Here is an 8,549-nt window from a genome sequence, read left to right on the forward strand (position 1 = left end):
TGGGGTTGGGCAGACCATTGCCAGCTGGCAAATCTGGAGAGGATGCGGCAGAATTTTGACAGTGAAAGACCCTGCTTAACAGGAAATTTTGAGCCAATAGGAGCTTCCGCATTGCCCTGCCCGGATAACGCCCTGCCCGTGTATCAATTGTGCCCTGCCTGTATATCAATTGCCTATTAATAACGTCTACCTCCTTTATCTGCGACTATACTGCTCCTACGTCTTCCCGGCATTGGATCTTTCCTTCTTTAGTCCCCTAAAGACTGCCTACTATAAGGAGCTTCAAGACCTTGTTGTAACAGCTTTACCGGGCTGACCCAGTCGCTCGGGTCCTTTTTTGAAGATCGCCACGAGCTTCGATGTCAAAGAAGTCAAGATTGCTGAATCTACGTAAAAGATTCAGGCTCTGGAAGCTGAGGGTTGAGAGACTGAGGCCAAATAAATGGAAGAGGGTGAAAATGGACCTGAACGAGCAATCTGCTAGCATTGCAGATGTTATTAAGGCTAAAAAAGCCGTAGGAAAGACAGCAATGGCCGAGGTAGTGGCGAATAGCCTTGTATTTGAAGATTTGTACTTCGGATATGCTATATTTTACCCAGCTAGAGACAGTGAGGTCAAGCGAGGAGGTGACTTAGATAGTGATGGATCGAGAGGAAATTGACCGAATGCTGGCCTGACCGAGTGGTGGGTCGGGTGTCAAATCCAGCTTCTTCTTATGCCTGGGATACCTTCCTAGAGCTGAATTATATATACGGTGGATCAATTGAAAATACATCTCCACGTCCTCAAGGTCGATTATAGGCCGGTTGTGGAAAAGCATCCTCTCGGCGACTATATAGTACTCCACTATTGGAACGCATAAAACCTTCTTCAGCGTATATGGCGACTATAAAATGTATAGATCGGTCAAAGCCGCTATAACGGAGTACAGAAAGGCTGAGCGTACGTATATTCTAGCGATCAATGTGCCGATATATTATATAGTGTCTAGCTGAACAGCCGGAGGTTACTTCGATCAAGGTCTTCTACGCCAAAATTCCCTTGGTTAAACTTAGACGGTGAGATCATCGGCTTCTTTCATTGTTTAACCGGTCGCCGCCAATGTCGTTCGGTATATCTTCTAGCTTCCTGCAAGTACGTGGGAGTATATATGTGGCTACGCCGGGTCCGTATATATAATACGGAAGTTGAACTGGGAGAGGAATTCTGACTAATATTTATACCGTTACGACAGCTACCGCTTTTGGTTGCGAAGGTCTATAGGTTCTTATAGTCTGTGATAATGTCGAATTACCAGCTCATGGCTTCCAGATCCAGTCGCTCCTCCTCTAGGGTCTTGATAACTCGTAACAGCTGCTAATCCTAGATATTATAGTTGCATTTAGCGGACAAGTACTTCGTACTCAAGTAAGCGATTGGATACTACCCACTATTCTCCTAATATTGTAATAGGGTACCTCCTGACGACTAGTTTGAAGTGTTAGTTTCAATAGCGGTCGGCCTTTTCTAGTCGTATATCCTAAACGCCGGCGCTAGAGAAAAGTAGCTTTTTAGCCGCTCAAACGCGTTTCAGTACTCCGCAGTCTAGTTCAATTCGACAGTCTTCTTGGTCAAGTCGTATAGTGGTCTCGCTATATTGAAGAAATCAGTGATGAACCGCCTATAGAAGTCCCCGAAGCTAAGGAACCGTTATAGTTGCTTTCAGGTCGTCGGCACCTCCCAAGAGATAATTGCGGACACCTTTTCTAGATCTATCTCAGTATCTCCTAGTTAATGATCAATCCTAGGTACTCAGTACGGATAGTATAGAATTCGCATTTATCAAGGTTGATCCACAGGCCCGCGTCAATCATGCGCTTCAGGACCTTACGGATAAACTTCATATGGTCATTCCTATCGGTTAAGTATACTAAGATATCGTCAAGATAAGCTATAGTGTAGTCGTCTAAAGTATTATGTAGGACGTCGTTGATATAGTGCTAGGAGGTTTCTAGCGTACCCTATAGCCCGAAAGGGTAGCCAACGACTTATATAGACCGAACTACGTGATAAACGCGGTAAGCCACTTATAGCCCTCCGCTATATAGGTCTAGTTAGAGGCTGCGATTCCCTTGAGTTTAGTGAAGATAGTCGCCTTACATAATGAATCCAAAATCTCCCGAATTAGCGGAATCGGGTAGCGGCTCTTCATTATAATTTGTTAATACTGCGGGAGTTGACGTAAATGGCCCGCCGGCTTCTACGCCAGTAAGACGGGTAATACCACTAACGATTTCGAGACCCGAATGAAGCCGCTAGCAAGATTATTATCTAGCCAATGCTTTAATACCTCATCCTATTGGTGAGCAAGGACGGTTGCGCGTGATAGGAAGTTTGGTATTACCTGGCAGTAGCTCGATCTTATAGTTGTACGATCGATACAGCGGCAACATATCGGCATCCTATGGTAAAAAGGCTATAAGAGGTCTCCATACTCTCTCGTGAGCCCTCCTTAATCTCCTCAACTAAGCGACGGCTTATCCACCTTCTGGAAGAACTTGTCTGCATCTTCTCCTATAATCTTATATACTACCCCTATGTCTGCGAATATTTTGTCGACGAAGTCGCAAACGTCTTCTAAGAGCCGCTTGTTACAGTACTCAACAGTGCCTTTACAGTGGAGGACACCTTTATAGAAGTTCTCTGATAAATCCGGGAGGTGGATACCAGTATCGGGGATATTTTAACAAGGTCTTCCTACTCTATAAGGCTAATAATCAGGGCAATATAGATAATGTCTTTCTGGTGGCCTAGAAAAGTGGGTTTCCAAAAGTCTGGATCCAAACCCCACCCAATTGAAGTACGTGACGTGACCGCGTTTACTATCATCTTTTTCAACCTTACCATTCCTCGCCATAACGCTCAATTTAGCTAAGTTCGCAGCTAGAATGGCGGCTAGGAGGCAGCCAAACTGGAAGCTAACGCCACAGCTTCGTGCAGCCAATTATACGCTCATTGCCATGGGCTGGACCTAGCGCGAGGTCGGGTCGCTCTTTCGCGTATCAAATAAGGCCCTCCAAGGTGTGGCTCAACTCTTCAAAATGCACGAATCTTTCTAGTTCAGAGCTTATAGCGGGCGGCCCGAGTTACTCACGCGAAGAGAGAAGCGGTATATCCTAACTCTCGTCAAACGGAACAGGAAGCCTGCTAAAAAGGTACCCCTTAACGTTACAGGGACACATGTCTTTTACTCGAGGTTTCGCCGCTGTCTCTACCACCATAATATCTGTAAATGGAGAGCAGTGAAGCGAATTTTATTGACAAAAGAATGCGGCAAAGGATGGATATAACTTTGTCTACGACTAGCTCGAAACCCCAAGAAGAGTTCCTCCGGGTTTGTAGCTTAAAGTCTCCCCTTATTTCAGCTATATCTAACTATAATGGACTATGTTCGCAGAGATGTCTTCTTGCTAAAGCAGCGCCTTGAATCTAACTGCCTGGGTACTATTACCGTTTCTCTTCTGAGAGGTTCAACCCGCAGTTCCCCGGATCTATATGAAGGCAAATATAACCACTATAGTATAGGGAATTGACCTAGAAAAGAAAAAAGGGGGGGGGGGGGGGGGGGAAAGAGCGACCTTATTATAATGGCTCGCGGTAAAACTATAAAGAACAATGGATATTACGTACATCCCACAAAAACACATCTGCACAACAAATTTCAACAGGATTCAACCAACACTGACAAAAATGATTGAAATTACTCGGAAATGGTCTTCCTCGGGCACTTTTGCAACTCCTTGACAGGTGCGTGCATTATGGCCAGGCTCGACGCATCTGCCACAACGCCGCGTGCGCGTCTCGATCCTCGGCTTCCGACCACTGCCCGCCTGTGTTTCCGCCCGTATCTGCACCTCAACATCTCTCTGGGCTTGCAAATCCTGTCCATCCTGCACAGTAAGCGATCCTCCTTGCCGTAACCTTTTTTTTTATCCTCCGGCGTTTGCTTAGCGCCTCATTTGCTGCTCGAAGGCTTGGTTCTCTGCCTTCAATAATGCAAGCTGATGCATTATCCTCGACGTCCCTTTCGCAAGTACATCGACAGCCCTTTAAATCTCTGTTGGAGAGCTATCTTGATGCTGCGCAATCCGGGTCTTGATGAGAGTGGTCTGTGAAGCGGCTTCGATTGGATTGTTCGACGTGTTGGATACCCAGGTATGGGCACTGCCGGGCCGTGAGTTGGGGGGTGTCGGCGTCTTGAGACGGATGTCGAGCTGGGAGGTTACTACTTCGGGATCAAAAGGAACAAGCGCTGCACCCCGAAATCCTCCCCAAATATTGTCGTACGTCATGGTTGCCTGGTGAGCTGCAAAGAATGCGAGAAGGAAGTCCTCTTTGGTAATGTGGGTTATGCTTGCCCGCATCATCTCCTCGATCTGCTTGCCGTATGCCGCTTTGAGCGGGCTGAAACACCCAACATCAGCTGGCTGGAGCTTGTGAGATGAGTGAAGAGGTATGCAGAGGGTAAGGATGTTGTTCTCCTTGCAGTAGAGCTCAAAGTCTGTCGAGTGGTGGCTTCCATGGCCGTCGAGGATGAGGTGTAACGGTCTCAGGTAGTATATTGCAACTAGCTGATGACGACTCTACGAGTACACTGAACTTGGAGAAGAAAAGGAGAGACGACAGACTCTGGTAGCTCGCAAGCATACTTATCCTCGTAGGCGCGCTGGTCTGAGCGCGTTGCTAGAAGGTTCGGTGTGCTGTGGGGCGAGTGGGAATAGCCTCATCAGGGGTCTTGGTATTGGCCGAGAGTCGCCGAGGCTCGCACCGGGCCCAGCCCGTTACATGAGGAGGCGATAAACCCCGGTTGTTCGACCTTTGGTGTGCTTGTCGAAGTGTTTGATCCATTCCAGACCAATCTCATTGGTAGTCCAACCATTTTCGGATGTAGCAATCACCCAGTCGTTCGGCAATTGGCTATCCTCGTACCAAGAAGAGATGTGATAGGTGCCCTCCAGGATGATGAACGGCGGGAGTACCCAGCCTAAGGTATTGATACACTGGATCACGATGGACCATTTGCGGTTTCCTGGCTGCCGTGTCTTCCGTCTACCACGCCGTTCAGTGCCGGTAACAACCAGTACAGTCGAGATAACGCCCATCAAAAACCCAATCTCGTCAAAGTTGTAGATATCCGCCTCTTGGATACCATACTTCGCGATTGTGTTCTGTACAAGCGCGAACCAGCCACGAATAATATCTGGATCTTCGCACAGGGCCCTCTGGTAGTCGTATCTCCGATTGAATCGGGTCGTGATGTCTGGTTGTCGTTTAACGAAGTTGTGCGCCCAACGCGCCCCGACGCGTCCCGCGTCGCGATCGGCAAGTAGTCAATTGGCCATATCTTCTACACTAGACACGCGGGGAGAGAATCCTTTGGAATCCAGATCGAGGACATACCGAACAATAACCAAGTCCTCCAGGTCGGTTAATTTGCGCGAGTTAGCCGGAATGTCGCGTCGTGAATGTTTACCGCGTCTTCGGCGACTGAGCTTTTCGTGGTCACAGAATAGATCCTAGCTGCAGCTCTTAGGCTCAGTTTCGGATCATTCTGGATTGCTTGAAGGGCTAAGTGCACTTGGGCTTTGTCGTTTTTTAGGGGCATATTGCGTTGTGAGGGAAAGTCGATAAAAAGATGAAAGGCATGAAGGAGTGGATTTGTGGGACGTTCGCTTGTCTGGGACGTTCGCTTATCATGTACGTTATAGCTTGGTCCTACCAAGCTGCCCTTAAGGAGGGCCGTCTTCTTTATACGATTAGGTATAGCATTTCTAGCAAGACAACACGCAAATTCATTATCTGCAAGTCAATAGCGGAATGGCTCTGCTCTTAGGCTATCTCCTGGCTCGACGATAACCTGCTTATAATCCTGATTTAAACCCAATTGAGTACATCTGGGCCTAGATAAGGCGCTATTTGCGATAAGCCTGCCTAGACCTCTAGACATTTAAGCAAAACCAACTGATATTGAAAACTTTGCTAGCATGGGGTACTTACTATATTGACGGCCTAATCAACAATATATCAGAAGGATAGCTGCTGTTAAAAAGGCTCGAAGGTGGTATACACGGTACTGAAGCTCAAAACCTAGGCTTCTAGCAAATACAATTAGATTTCTCGTTGGATTTGTAGTTGCTGCGATATCCTTTGTTAAGTGCTGAGGTAAATGGAGGGGGTTGGAGTGCGGGGCAGCTTAGATCCGACTTTTAGACCCGCACTGTAGTAAGAAGTTGGGTGCACTTATAACTAGATGTCTTCCCTATCGATACCTCCCAGCCGGGCGATAGGAGTAGTGGGCTAGTGCTATCGCCCGCTACCTAGGGGCCGCTAACTAGGCTCCTGCTACTAACTTAGCTAGTGCCGGCGATGTCAGTATAGCGTTTGGTATTATAATGGCTCTTGCGTATAGCGGTGTGAAAGGCCAGCGTAGTCCGTTTACCAATCAATGCCAGATCGCTATAGTTCCTACAGTCTCTGTCACTAGTGCAATTTATAACGGTATTAGGACCTCTTGTATAGGCTATAGCCGATATATAGGTAATCTACTCCGGTTCCTAGTCTGATTTACACTTCGCCATGACTTCTATAGTCCGTTCGATATGGTGATGGCAAAGGCGAAGGCGAAGGCGCGGTCTATGGTTCGTTTGCGGCTTTTGCGCTTAGCGCCTCTTGTTTGGCAATATAGTGTAATGTAGAAGGCAACGGCGACTATGGTGTCTTCGAAAGGGTCAAGCTAAAAACTGTCCTAGTTGCTCTAAGGGTTTACCACTGTAACTATAGGAGGCGAGATAATGGGTCTATCTGTTGCTGAAGTTGTAATGAAGAAGGTAACTCGCTTACCGTGGTTGCCGACCTATAATTGAGCCTCGGTTCCCCACTCAGTGTACGCCAATAACTCCCCCGTTGCCTAAGAAGAACGACGTCTTTTACGGCAATCGTCGTATTAGAAGGCGATATCTAACCGAAACCCGGTAATCTATAAGTGCGAGCCCCGTATAACTAGAGTCCACTAAAGATATATAACGAACTATACGCTTACACTATGTAACTTAGTAGGAGCCGGGCCCGCGCATCTAGTGAGAACCGCATGTCACGGGCATTGCCCGTGCCAGGGTTAGGGTCGCAGTCCTGTAGCTTCGATGAGGAGCTGGCAAGCCCAGTGGTGGCTTGCCAGTGGTCAGTGCGCAGCCCTTCTGCAGGGTTTCACTCAGGGCTGCACCCTGCCCACAGTTTGGTTCCTCGTGCAACCACACCAATACTAGAGGATACGCAAGTTCAGTCCCTGAGCCCCGGCACACCGCACATCCATATGCGCTTAACGTATATTATCAGCGAGTGACCCATATCCGCGAGTGACTTTAGCGGGCTGCAGGCCAAAATTTGATAAGAAAATTGTTAGGAGCTATATCAATTTCTTATTCTACATTTGGATGCAGCCCCTGCTAAACCTGTTAAGCTGAGTCACTCGCTGATATGGGTCACTCCCTGATAATATACGTTATATAAACCCAGAATGGCTGATATAATCAACAAATTTGCGTATAACGCAGCATTGCCCCGCGGTAAAGTCAGCGCCAAAGTCAGCGTCAAAAGTCAATACCAAAGCACTATAATGACCACCCTCCTAGACATTACCTCCCTCCCAAGGGCTGCTTCGAGTCACGTGACGCTGTATTCAAGTCAATTAACTCGTATCTGAAGCCTGGAAGCTATGCCTTTACGACTCAACGGTCTTCTCGGCGGCTAGACGGCTTTCTAAGATTCTATTTTGCATACAATCGAAGGCGCGGGGCTATGCTACGTTAGATGTATTTTTGTTGATTCTATTAGCCAGCTTGGTTTAATTAAGCACACATAGATGTACGCCTAGTGAGAGCCCATATAAAATCATCTATTATATAATTCTAGAGCCGTCAACAATTAACAATCTCTTATTCCCTAACGATATATACTCGAGGATAGTGGCCTAAATGCGAGAGTCGGGGTATTTCACCAACGTAACCCTGGTTTCAGCGTTTCCAAAGCGTAAAGCCGTTAAGACCTTAGCCCTCTATGAACCCATTCTCATCTACATTCGTATATTGTTAGAAAATATATCAGATACTCAGCTCGAGGACGGATAACAGGAGCCGACCGCGAGCCTTTGGGCCGCAGGAGCCCACAGCGGTAGAAAAAGCCGCCAACACAATTGCAGTTTGGACGGGAGGGACTGCCGACACGGACAGAGGAATGGAGGAGGCCTGGGGAGAGAGGTGGCTCAAAGAACGAGACGGCCGGACAGCAACGAGGCCCGCAGATGACCTTGACCACCAGCACGAGACTCTGTTCCAAGACAAAACCCTAAGGAGACACGACGGCCTCAGCAGAGCGAAGAGTTCACTGTTGATCCAGATTCGAACCGGGGCCATAGGCCTTCGGGCTTTCTTATTCGAAAGGAGAGTCCCAGAGGTACTGACGCCTATATGCGAGTGTGGAGAGGGGCGAGAGACTGTCGAACACCTTGTGATGT

Source organism: Parathielavia appendiculata (assembly GCF_033297405.1).
Source record: "Parathielavia appendiculata strain CBS 731.68 unplaced genomic scaffold N657scaffold_17, whole genome shotgun sequence".
In the NCBI taxonomy this organism is placed as follows: Eukaryota; Fungi; Ascomycota; class Sordariomycetes; order Sordariales; family Chaetomiaceae; genus Parathielavia; species Parathielavia appendiculata.